This window comes from Panicum virgatum, chromosome 3K (genome assembly GCF_016808335.1).
Source record: "Panicum virgatum strain AP13 chromosome 3K, P.virgatum_v5, whole genome shotgun sequence".
Lineage (NCBI taxonomy): Eukaryota > Viridiplantae > Streptophyta > Magnoliopsida > Poales > Poaceae > Panicum > Panicum virgatum.
In genome coordinates, this window is record NC_053138.1 from 20,263,598 (window position 1) to 20,276,173 (window position 12,576).

Here is a 12,576-nt window from a genome sequence, read left to right on the forward strand (position 1 = left end):
AGAAATGAAGCATTTATCATCTTCTTCTTCGGGTTGGATCTCATTGTCATCATTTTTAATTTCCTCATCATAGTGTGGTGCATCTTCTTCTTCACTTTCAGATTCCCATTCACCAAGCTCATTCGCAACCATGGTCCTTCGACTAAGACATTGAGCAGCAACATGCCCACGACCTTGACACTTGTGACAAACAATGCTTTGTCTATGTGAAGATGATGCAGCAGCTGATGCAACAGAGGGGGCTGTTGTACCTATAATAGGATGTCGTTTTTCTTGCTGAATTGCAGGTGAAGACGCAATAGAAACCGCCATCTTTGCAGCACCAATAGATGGAGCAGGCCTAGGTGTAGCACCTTGAGATCGGCCTCCAACAACAGAGGTCCTAGCTTGCTGCCGACGCCATAGAGCTGAAATAGATTGAATGCCATATAACCTCCGTCGGCCCTCTTGCTGAATTTTTCTCTCAGTGTGCATGGCTTGCTGCACAAGAGCTTGCAAGTTGTTATATGGAAACATCTCAATAAAACCTGAAATTTCTTCATTGAGATCATTCAAAAATCTTGCCATTTTTGTTTCTTCGTCTTCTCTAATTCCATATCGCACCAAAAGCAACTCCATCTCCTTGAAAAAATCATCAACAGATTTTAATCCTTGTCTCAATGTTTATAACCTATTATGAAGGTCACGATAATAGCTTGATGGCACAAATCGTCTTCTCATCAGTCTCTTCATCTCATCCCATGTGTTGATATGATCATGTCCCAACACAAGCTGATTTTCTTGAATTTGATTCCACCAAGTGAGAACATAACCAGAGAACTCAACGGAAGCAAGATTTACACATCTCTGAGTAGAGAGATTATGCACTCTGAAAATCTGATCATATTGTTCTTCCCACTCAAGATATGCATCTGCATCTTTTCTACCACTGAATTTAGGGACACTCAACTTAACTCGAGTAATGCTATCCGGATCATCCCTATTGTGATGACCACGGTGATGTCCTCCATCATGTCCAGCACCTCGACGACGATCATGATGTTGTCCAAAATGTCCATGGTCAGTAAAAGGGTTGTCATTATCATCATATTCCCCATTTTCAGATTCACTATGAATTTCCTCTTCATTATCAAAGTGAACACAACGACCATGTTTGCGTTCTCCTCCAGCACGCCGATCATTGTGACCAGCACGCTTACCACCACCATGACCTCTGAAATCATCATGAAATCCATTCCCAAAATCTGAATTTTCATCATCAAAATGCACATGACGATCACGTCCATGTCCTCCTCCACGCTGATCACGAAAATCAGCACGCCGTCCACCACCTTGCTGATGAAAATCAGCACGCCGTCCACCATCATGACCACCATGACCATTGCCGAAACGGTCATAAAAGCCATTACCAAAACCAGAATTTTCATCTCTAGATTCTTCTTGATGTGGACCTCGACCACCCGCTGCGGGAAGACGTTCATTGAACATTCTCTCCATGGCCTCCAACAATGAGTTTTGTAGTAGATGTAGCTCAGCCCATGCAATAGGAGGTTCTTGCTCACCATGATGACCACCACGAACACTCGAATCACATCCTGCCATGTTAGAAAAATGCAATGGAAAGTGGAATAGGTAAAATTTGTGGAGTCACACAATCTCACCTCTTACTTACCAATGTTCTTACTCGTTCTCAAGGACTGCGAGTGTGCTAATGTGGCAGTACCGCAGCTATGATTAAGCGGTCGAAAGGATTACAAGACGAGAGGTCCAGTTTCATATTTTTGTGGAGCTATAGGTGGCTATTCAAGGGAGGCTTATAGTACTAAAAATTCAAGTGTGTAAGCCCTCAAAAAGATGCAAACGTTGCTGTCACAGACACCACAAACTTGAGAATCTGAAATTAAATTTGCAGCAACACAATCCACAATATAACCCCTTTAACTTCTTCTTTTTTACTTTTTTCAACTCTTTCTTTCTGATCTCTCTTTTTTTCTCTCTTTTTTTTCAGCAGACACAAGATAGTATATGAGGAGGGTGGGTGGAAAAAATTAACAAGAGTACGGTAGAAGAACAACGATGGTGACTAGCAAACAACAAGATGAGTGCAAACAACACAAGATAAACAGTACCAACAAAAGACTAGGATTTTTTTGTATGGCTTTTTAGTGGACTATAGGATATGGCAAAACAAAATATATGTGATGGATGAAAATGGCAATAGATGGTAAACAAATGATAGATAAGTGGATGATAAACAAACCTACCGTGACAATGATAGCTCTGATTACCACATGATAGGTGCTGATATAAACCAGCACAAGGATGGCCCGATCTTCATGACAGTAGGTTCAAGAACAAAGATAAATTTGCTGCGAACAGCGGGTAAATAGCTTTATACCTGCCAAGGTTGGATGCGACCAAGCGACGGGGAGAGAGACACCGAAACCTTGAGGACTTCGACTTGATCTCCGAACGATCGCAGAACCACAATCCGGGACTAATCCACACAAAATGGCGCAGCCGAACTGGCAACCGTTGAGCATGAAGTAGGGGACCTCAGAGAGATCTTTCTCACAAGTCCGAGAAGAACTCGCAAGAACAAAGATGTAAGACACTCGTCAGCAAATCAGCTAGAATACTATATCGGTTTATCAAATGATCAAAAGGTCCTTTTCTGAGTACACAGAGAATATTTATACTAGAAAAAACCCTCCTAGATAGGTATGAACTGAAGTCTCCACGTTGGAAGATGGAAGGCCAACAGGTGAAGCATTCACGAGATCATCTTCAATTCTCGCGCATCTCCTGGGCTTCTTTGTAGTCTTCAGTAAAATGACCATTTCTCCCTACTCGGAAGTCGAAACGATAAGCTGTTTGTTGGGTGTGAAACTAGACTTGATAAACTTTCCAGGCATGTGTGGCATGCGCCATGAAACAATGTAGAATGATACAGTCTTGCACGGGAAGCTGAGCAAGATAAATCCTCGGGCAGATTCTTGACATTCTGAGTAGTCTTCAATGATTCGATCGTAAATTCTGATTTGGAAGTCGAAAAATGACGTGAAACTTGTTGGGTTGGAAAGTAGACTTCATAAGCTTTCTAACGGGTACTCATGGGCCTTCAGAACTTTCGGGAATCAAGAGTTATGGGTGTTTCTTTTGGTGGTCCAAACTGGTGGTCCGAACTGGTTCGGACTGGTCCGAACTGGTTCGGACTGGTCCGAACTGGTTCGGACTGGTCCGAACTGGTTGACGTGAATTGGTTGCCTGATTTCTTGATGTTCCAATCTTCTTTATGTACATGTGAAACGAACATGGCACCATTTATGCCATTTCGAGTGATTTTGGTGATCGAATGACAACACAACACTTGGACTAATATGATTGTTAAGATGACCATTCTCAGGCTTTTAGGTTCAAGTGATGACAAAGAGAAAGAGAAGATAGGCGTAGCAAGGCCCGAAGGGTTGCCCCTACGGATGTTTGGTGCAGGAGGGAATCAAAGCCGAGTCAGCCTATAGTCACCGGTTGAACCGACGGTCCAAGAAAGGGCATCGGTGCATTGGGCGTACTGTGTACCAGAGATGATGTCAAGTGCCCAGGAGAAGTTTTCTTCAGCACCGATTCAACCGACGGTGCATCGGAGTATTGCGTCGGTGCATTGACGTCAGCAGAAGAGAAGAAGGCTGTGAGTGACCGGTTTAACCGACGGGCAAGCATCGGTTCAACTGGTGGTCACTGTGTCAGCAGTCAGAAGTTCAACGGCTACTTCGTGTCTTAGAGTGACCGGATGAACCGACGCTACCCCTGCCAGAGGCATCGGTTCATCCGATGATACGCAGATTTTCTGCTGACCGTTGGAGCAACGGCTACAAGACTTGGTGGCCTAAATATACGCCTCACCCCGGCCATTTGAAGATTGCTGGAGTTGCTGAACATCCCACACACACCCAAGAACATCTCCAAGCCATACAAAAGCATCAAGATCATATCCTTAGCCAGCACACTTTGAGAGTATTGTGTAAAGAATTAGCTCTTAGTGAGTGAGATTGCAAGGTTTCGAGCCTTTGTGCTGTGGTTCATTAGCGAACCAAAACAAGAGCGTGGTGCGCCGGCACCTTGGAGCGTGAAGCTCGCCGGCAACATCATCGACCCTCCGACTTGGTGTGGAGCGGCGACGACATCTTTGTGCGGGGGACGTGGAGACCCCCATCCTTTGTGGAGAAGCTCCTTAGTGAAACCCCGGGGCCAAGATGACTGTGATTGTGTTCACGGAAGAGACTTGGTGGCCGAGTAGCAATATTCTTAGTGAGTGCTACAACAACGTGGATGTAGGTGTGCCTTTGTGGCTAACCGAACCACAGGATAAACACCCGCGTCAAGAGTTTGCTATCTCCTATCCCGCTCTTTAAGCTTCCGCATTTCATACTAGCAATTTGTGTGCCTTCTTTCATAGAATAGTTTCTTGATAGGAAAGGCTATAGGTTGCTAAACTCTTTTGGGATAGGGGTTTCACACTAGAACAACCTAGTTGCACATCTAGATAGCATGTTTTAGTTTAAGTTTTGTGCAAACTAGTTGGAGCCATAAGTCTAAGTTTTTATTAGTGCCTAATTCATCCCCTCCCCCTCTTAGGCTAGAGCGCCCGATCACTTTAAACATGCCTAAGTAGAATCAAAGTAGAACATTTATGCAGTATAACATCCTCAAATATGTTGAAGTTAGTTTCAGATAGGAGTGAGTTCACCTCTTTTTGAAGTAATTTTGCACGACTTCGTGTAATTAGTCTATCATAAACATGTTTATGTGTAACTTGAGTAAGTTACAGGGGATGTCCTCATCAGATTCTGTCCATCCGGACCGGAGTAGGACAGGCCACACGGCTCTCCCTGTGTCCCCGGCTCCCCACTCACACCAGCATCCCCGCGTCGCCGAAGCGGGCGGCCTCTCGTGCAAGGCCGTCTCTCCGACCGCGTTCCGCGCCCTCAGGAGAGCCCTCGCCACCCCGGACGAGGCCGACGAGGCGGGCCACCATCGATATCCTGGTGTTCCCGGCCCGCGCGGCGCGGTGCGGTGCAGCGGCGTGTCGCCTCCGCCGTTGCGCGCGCGCGGCCAGCACCAGGCGCCCGTCCCTGCCGCCCCAGATCGCCCCCGCGCTCTCCTTGCAGGTAGCGCTGCCAGCCGTCGGGGAGTAAGCTAGCGGCCTCCGTGACGGCCACCTGCAGCTGCGCGGCCGCGGCCGAGGTCGCGGCGTCGTCGTCGTCCTCGCCGCAGCTGGCGACGTCGATGACGACTTGACGAGCCCGCGGCGCCGCTCCTTCGTCCTCCCCCTGCTCTCCCACCAGGATCTCTGCCAGTGGCGGAACCAGAATTGAGTCGAACCCCGGGCCAAGTTTTAAGTATAGACGACCACAAACTCATAGTTCAAAAGATACATGAAAATATAAACGGAAAGATAGATAACATACAAAAAAACACTATCGCGAAGTAATATATTTATTCTTCTTCAGCAATTGATCTAAATCCTTCTTCAACAATTGATCCAAGTCCAGAGGTGGAAGCTACTGCAAAATAAAAAAAATTTGGGCCGAACCCCGGGCCATGGCCCGGGTGGCCCGGGGTGTGCATCCGCCCCTGATCTCTGCTTAGCTTGCATCCAGCCGCGCGCGGCAGGTCAGGGTCAGCCGCAGGCCGGCTCGACCCCATCACACTTGCTAGGCAGCAGGCACTGAGAGATGTCGTTGCGTTGCCTCGTTGGCGATTGCTTGCCGTTGGTCCTGCACAACGGCAGCATATGCATCCATGCGGCATGCATATAGTAGTTGGCGGCCACGCGAAGGCGCCATTCATTGTTTTCGACGATAAGCTACCCGTGTGGACACTTTATTTTTTCCGTATAAAACACGGACTATTTTCGTATCTGCTTCCGGCTCGGAAACCGCAAAGCGAGGTTCCCCGTCGATCATCTGGACACGGTGGGGTCTTTATTCTTACGTGGACACCAGGCAAGGGATGATCTGGGGCTGGGCGTATAAACAAGAGGCCACCCCTAGCCTGCTGGGCGTGTACCCGCCGCCCAACTCCGCGTGTGCTCCTTTGGAATCATGCATGACAATCGACAAGTTCCTTTTACGGTCTGTGTTACGATACATAGAATTCTATAAACAAACAGATTTACTCCTTGTCAATCAGTTGAGATCTCGTTTATCTGTCAATCGACAGTAGCGTTGGATTGATGGGCAACGAATGGGGAAGAAGGGAGCCAACGCTGCCCCGGTGGTGTGCCGGCGACAACGCAGGAGCCAGCGAGCATCGACGGGAAATCCACGCATCTGACTAGTGTCGGCGTTATATAAAAAACAATATTAGAGGTACATGTAAACAAAAATGACTTTTTTCACAAATAGGGAGTCCCATTTTTATATTACTAGTACGGAGATACAGCACGTGCTTATTACAACCCCGTGAAACGTACACATGCGGGATGATGAAGGATAAACACACCCAACTCCTAGGTATAATTGGTACAATATTGAATACAGATCTTACCCCGTGTTTTGAATCGGTGGGATCGATGAGGGAGCTTTAATTTCTTCTTTTTAGCCAATGCAAACTATAGATACCAAGCCAGGATTATGCAGAAAGAAAATCATATTCGTACTAAGTAAGAAATTCAACTGGAAATCCGGAAGGGATGGATTTCCTTGAGCTTGCTGCATGGAAAGGCTACTAGCTTCAGTGATGGGTGAGGCCACCTAGTCTCCCTGCCCTTTTCATGAACTCATACGACAAGAAACCGGCGATTACGAGGTAGGGCCAGAAGAGATATACCATGTTGAATAGGAATCCAATTCCTAATTCGAGCAACGTGGTCTTAGTTTTCCTGCTAAGTAATGCTGACATGTCGTTGTAGCTCGCCATCAGAAACCAAAGCCCGTCGAGCAGCGCCAGGGATGTCATGACGCAGGACGCAATGGCCATCCCGTGCTCCACAGTGGCGAGCAGCAGGTAGAGGGCGAAGGCGAAGGCGGCGCAGAAGCTTCGCGCCGAGCAGAGCAACAGCGCCAGGGAGAAGGCCACCAGCTCGATCCGCTTCTGGATGTCAACGGCGGCAACCCCGCAGTAGACTAGGCTGAAGGTGGCTAGGGTGGAGCAGATGAATGCCAGCGTGTTGGAGACCACGAAGCCTTGGAAGGCGTACGAGCCGGTAAGCACCGGCGTCCCGACAAGCGGCGGCAGCGCGGCGGCCAATTTCTTGCCCGCAGCGTCTCCGGGGCTCCACACGCCCCCGGGGCCCGGGCATGGTCAGAGCTGCCGTGAATGTGGCCGTAGCGAGGAGCACGGAGCCGATGCCCACGATCTGCGCGAAATCCTTGATTTTTTCAGATTCTTTTTCCTCATCTAGACGGGGGCTCCTGTATTCCGGTATCCGATCCCGCCGGCGGCTGCCACTCACGGCATGTGCGAAGTTTAGCATGCTGAGAATCCTACGGCGTGCCGTCTGCAAGATTTAACAACCACACAAAAATAAAGCCCCATTCCATTCATCCACATGTCTCATCATCATCAGTATATCACACTGCGTATGTCCGCATACTTATTTTGAGTATGTTCATGTACTAATTTTAGGATACTTCAAAAGGGTATATGGAAAATTTTAAAAAACATCTCTAATTTTTTAAATATTTTTATAATTGTATGTTAGTACTAGCTAGTATATAGAAAAAAGTATGTTAATGTATTCTATGTATGATCACATACCCAAAGTATATATCATCATATGTACAAACGTGGAATATATATATATATATATATATATATATATATATATGAGAGAGAGAGAGAGAGAGAGAGAGAGAGAGAGAGAGAGAGAGAGAGAGAGAGTCCCTTACCAGCCCGAAGTAAAATCCGGATTTAACTCCCCCGTTGGCGAGATCCATGGGAGTTCTGCCTGCGTTGTTCCGCAGGTTTATCTGAGAATGCCTGTTCCCGATGAGCCATCTGGCCATGTCCAGCTCGCCGTCACGGACGGCTATGTGCAAGGCGGTGTCCCCGTTCTTGTCCTGCATGTTCACCACCGGCCTGGAGTAGGGCCGCCCCCACCACTGGCACACGAACCTCACGGCATTGAACCTCTTCTTCTGCACCGCGATGTGGAGGAAGGTCCGCCCGTCGGGGTCGCGCAGCCCGGCGCAGGCAGGGAACCTCGTGAGCAGGATGATGAGAGGCACCATGCTGTCCACCGACGCGGCGACGTGCACCGGGTAGCACCCATGGTTGTCCGCCCGGAACGCCGAGGTCGGGTCGGCTGCCAGCAGCTGGGGGACTGGGAGCTTCTACCACTCGAATATCCTCGTCAGGCATCTCGAAGGCAGGAAGTAGAAGCTCATGGCCATGGAGTAGTACGCCAGGCTGATCGTGGAGAAAAACGAAGAGCGTGAATTGGATGGAGATGTCCGGCGCTGATGCGGCGAAGTGCAGCGGTGTGCTCCCATCCTGCTTGTCCTTTTGGCTGGCAAGGTCCGGTTTCCAGTGTAGCAGTGACACTGTCATGTCTAGAGCAGTAAGCAGCGAGCAACCGTGTTAGTAGTAAAAAAAAATCTTGCATGATGTTACCATCGTGTGTGTGTGTGTGTGTGTGTGTGTGTGTGTGTGTGTGTGTGTGTGTGTGTGTGTGTGTGTGTGTGTGTGTGTAAGACATCGATCTATCGATCAAACCTTTGTCACGTTGGAGGACAGCAGCGTGCAAGGCATTCTGTCCATGCGGGCCGGAGCAGGACGGATCCTTGTAACCTTTATTCTCCAGAAGCTTCCGGACAATCTTACTGTGGCCCAGCGAGCAGGCGAGGTAGAGCGGCGAGGTGCCGTCTTTTGCGTCTACCTGGGCGAGCTTCCGGCCCCCCGCCGTCCTCGCTCGTCAGCTTGCCCACCATCTCCAGGTGGTCGAAGCGGACGGCCTCGTGCAGGGCCGTCTCCCCGCGCGCGTTCTGCATCCTCGCGAGATCCCTCCTCGCCTTCTCGCCGCGCCCGGCGAGCTCCATGAGGCGGACGACCATCCGGGTGTTCCCGGCCCTGGCGGCGCAGTGCAGCGGCGTGTCGCCCTTGCTTCTGGGCGCCGCCGCCGTCAGCAGGTGGCTGGCCCTGCCGTGGATCTCGTTTGAGCACCTGAGGTGGCGCTCGCTGTCGCCGGCAGCATCCACCGCGTGGAGCACGGAGGCCGGCTCCTCTGTCACGACGCCCGTGTCATGCTCCTGGTACGAAACAGAACTAGGCATCATCTCACAAATCGATATTTAGCTTCACCCATAATACAGTCAAATCGATGTTTCAGTTAGAAAAAATAACTAAATTTGTCACTATTAAATTGCATGTACCAACCAATTCAATATAAAAAATTAAACTGACAAGGAGAGGTGAGCATTTCACCTATACTTCAACACTCCGGCCCCCCTCTAATGGCGAATCTAGGATTGAAAGCTATGGTGGTCCAACAAGACAAAATTTTTAACTATCGCAATCCTACATATAACGTCTCTTATTCTTATTTTCTACCCATCTAGAAATATATGCAAACAATTTTTTTGGATAAATAAATGCAAACAATTGCAAATTTGTTGTCAGGACTCTACGACACTTAATCTCGGACTAAAATCCCTATGCAGTTGTTTATTGGGCCGATTGTTAGGGTGAGCTGTGGCCCAGCCAGTCCACCCTTTAGATTGGCCCCTATACCTCCTCACGTGCAGACATTATCATGCCTCAAACGTGGAAATAGAAGTTGGCTGCAAATTATTTTATTTAATCATATCTATCAGGATTTAAATTAGAGAACTCTGACTCTGGTACCATATTAAATTATAGGGTTAATTGGATCTGTGCCATTATAACTCTACCGTATTTGAAGCGTATCATTACTGCTCGAGAAACTATGCCAGTGCCATTAAAATTCACCTGCTGTTGGCAATACGCCATCATGTACACCTGACACCGTGTTGGGCCCAGTTGCAAGCGTACCTATACGCCCCCTCCCTCCGTATTTTTGTATGGACCAAAATACCCCTGCTACAATGTTCTCTCTCATCACTGACATGCGGCCCCACATGTCATCCACTTCCTCCATCCATTCTACTTCAACAGACCTGCTCGACGCCGGTTGTCCGCGCCGACTCGCTGCCCGTCCGACGTTGGTCCTCGTCTGCTCGCCGTCCGCCCGCACCCGTCCACCCGACGCATAGGTCTTCGCCCGGTCGCCTTCTGCTCGACGCGCCCGTTCTTCTGCAGCCGATCACTGCAGAAGCACTTGACACCTCGCCGGTGACCGGCCAGCATCAGCTATGCACCCCCCCTTGCCTCCGTCGGCGCACAATCACATGTGCGGCAAGTCATAGGCGCCATGTCGTGGCGGAGCGGCGGAGGACCACAATGTCGTTCTCCCAGTCTCCGCGCCGTGGCGGGCCTCTCAGCCTCCACCTGCCCAATTTCTCGCCGCCGCCACGCAAGAAGCAGCGCATCCTGAAGCTGTCGCCATCCTTCATGGCGCCGCACGCCACGGTGAGCTCGGCCGCCGCCTCCCACACCTCAGCCTCCCGCTTGCCAGTGAGAGGGGCAGGGACCGCACACATCAGCTTCGCCTGCTGAATCGACCAAAATCCTCTACCAAAATCAAATCGCTACTGCACAGATCTTCTACACCTCCCTAACTTCCTCCTCGACCTCACCCCTTCGCACTCTGGCTACCAGGGCACCGAGATTCATATCTTGTGGCTGGCCACAGCAGGCTTGACCTCTACCTCCACATAGAGCCCCACCTCCGGCCGCTCCTCCTCGCTGTTCGACACCCAAAATCGGCTCCCCATAATTCCCTGAAGCTCATGCTTGCGCTATCTTTTCATGTTCGCCGGCCCATCGCCGGGAACGCTGTGCTCGCGCCGTGGCCGCCGCCGCCATGCTGCCGTTCCCCGCATGCCGCGCAGCTGGGCGCGCCGGCTCCACTCGGCCGCACTGACCGCCCCGCCGCCCTAGAGCGCCGGCCATGGCCGTGTGTGGCCAGGCCACTGTGGAGTGCCTTTGGTCGGGCCAAGAATAGGCGCAGGTGCGGCCCGCCACCGCCATGCCGCGACACTTGTTCCTCGCTGCCGGACAAGCGCCTCGCTGTCGCAGGACAAGAAGGAGGCGACGACAGAGCTTAGGAGGGGGGGGGGGTTATCCATTCATGGGAGTGGAGGGGCAACACGGTCCATACAGAAATATAGTAGGAGGAGACACACATCCGTGGGCCTGCAACTGGGTCCAAGCCAGTGTCCGGCGTACATAATAGCGTAGTTTCAACAACAGGTGAATTGTAATGGCACGGGAATAGTTTATCGAGAAGTAGTGGCACGCTTCGTATACGGTAAAGTTATAATGGCACAGATCTAATTAACTCAATGTATCAACCAATTCGACCCAAAAGATTAAGCTGGTAGAAAGAAACAATCAATATTTCAACAGCCACGTCCGTATATATAGGCCTTGTTTGGTTTTTTAAGTTGCTGTCACATTGAATATTTGGATGTCAATTCAAATATTCAGATGCCAACTTAATATAAAACTAATTGCATAAGTTGCAATTAGGGCTCTAGACGAATTTATTAAGTATAATAAATGCACAATTAGTAGATGATTACTGTAGCAATTAGTGGTCAAATTATGAACTAATTAGACTTAATAGATTCGTCTCGTGATTAAGTCATGACTTATAAAATTAGTTTTGTAATAAGTTTATGTTTAGTACTTCGAATTGGTGTGTAAACATGCGATGTGACGGGACTTATGACTTAAACTGAAAAACCAAACGAGCCCTAAATACCTCTAGTGCCTATTTTTTGTCGAGTGTATATTTTTTGACACTCGGCAAATGATTTGTTTGCCGAGTGCCCGATGAAAAACACTCAGCAAACCTTTAGCCACTCGGCAAATGCAGATTTTCCCGTAGTATCTCTGCTGGGGTCTGACTTTTGGGTGCCCGGGGCAATTGTCCCACTGCCCTGGCCCTCAGAGCTGGTGACGTTGACGACGACTTGGCAGGCCTCAGGGGTGGTAAGGTTGATGACGATCTCACTGCGGGAGGGCTCCTCCCCGGGGCTGCCGGTGACGACGGCGAGGGCCAGCGACGCCGCCACCGCCGCCCCTTCCTCCTCCCCCAGTATCTGCCGCAGCAGCAGCTCCCATTCTTCCCCTCCTGCTCCTGACTCCTGAGCTCGAGAACACGGGACCGTCACCCGATGACTCCATCACCTGGTTTGCATGCTGTCTAGCTCTGTGTGGCTGTTGCGTGTGTATGCCTGCGGTTCGTCGTGGAGAACAGCAGCATCCATATGCGTGTGTTATATAGTTGGCTGCTGCCATTATTGTTATATCCGTTGCGTACGAGGATAACCTAAACTTATCTTTGCATATGATTCAAAATAGCTAGTTACGAAGTGGTCACAGTTCCTTCTTTGAATATTTCTTACGTGACGTACTAGGAACTATAGCAGCATCTATGAAGCAACCTTTTGGTTCTGCCAAGGTTTTCTACAGTTCATTGATCCCGTT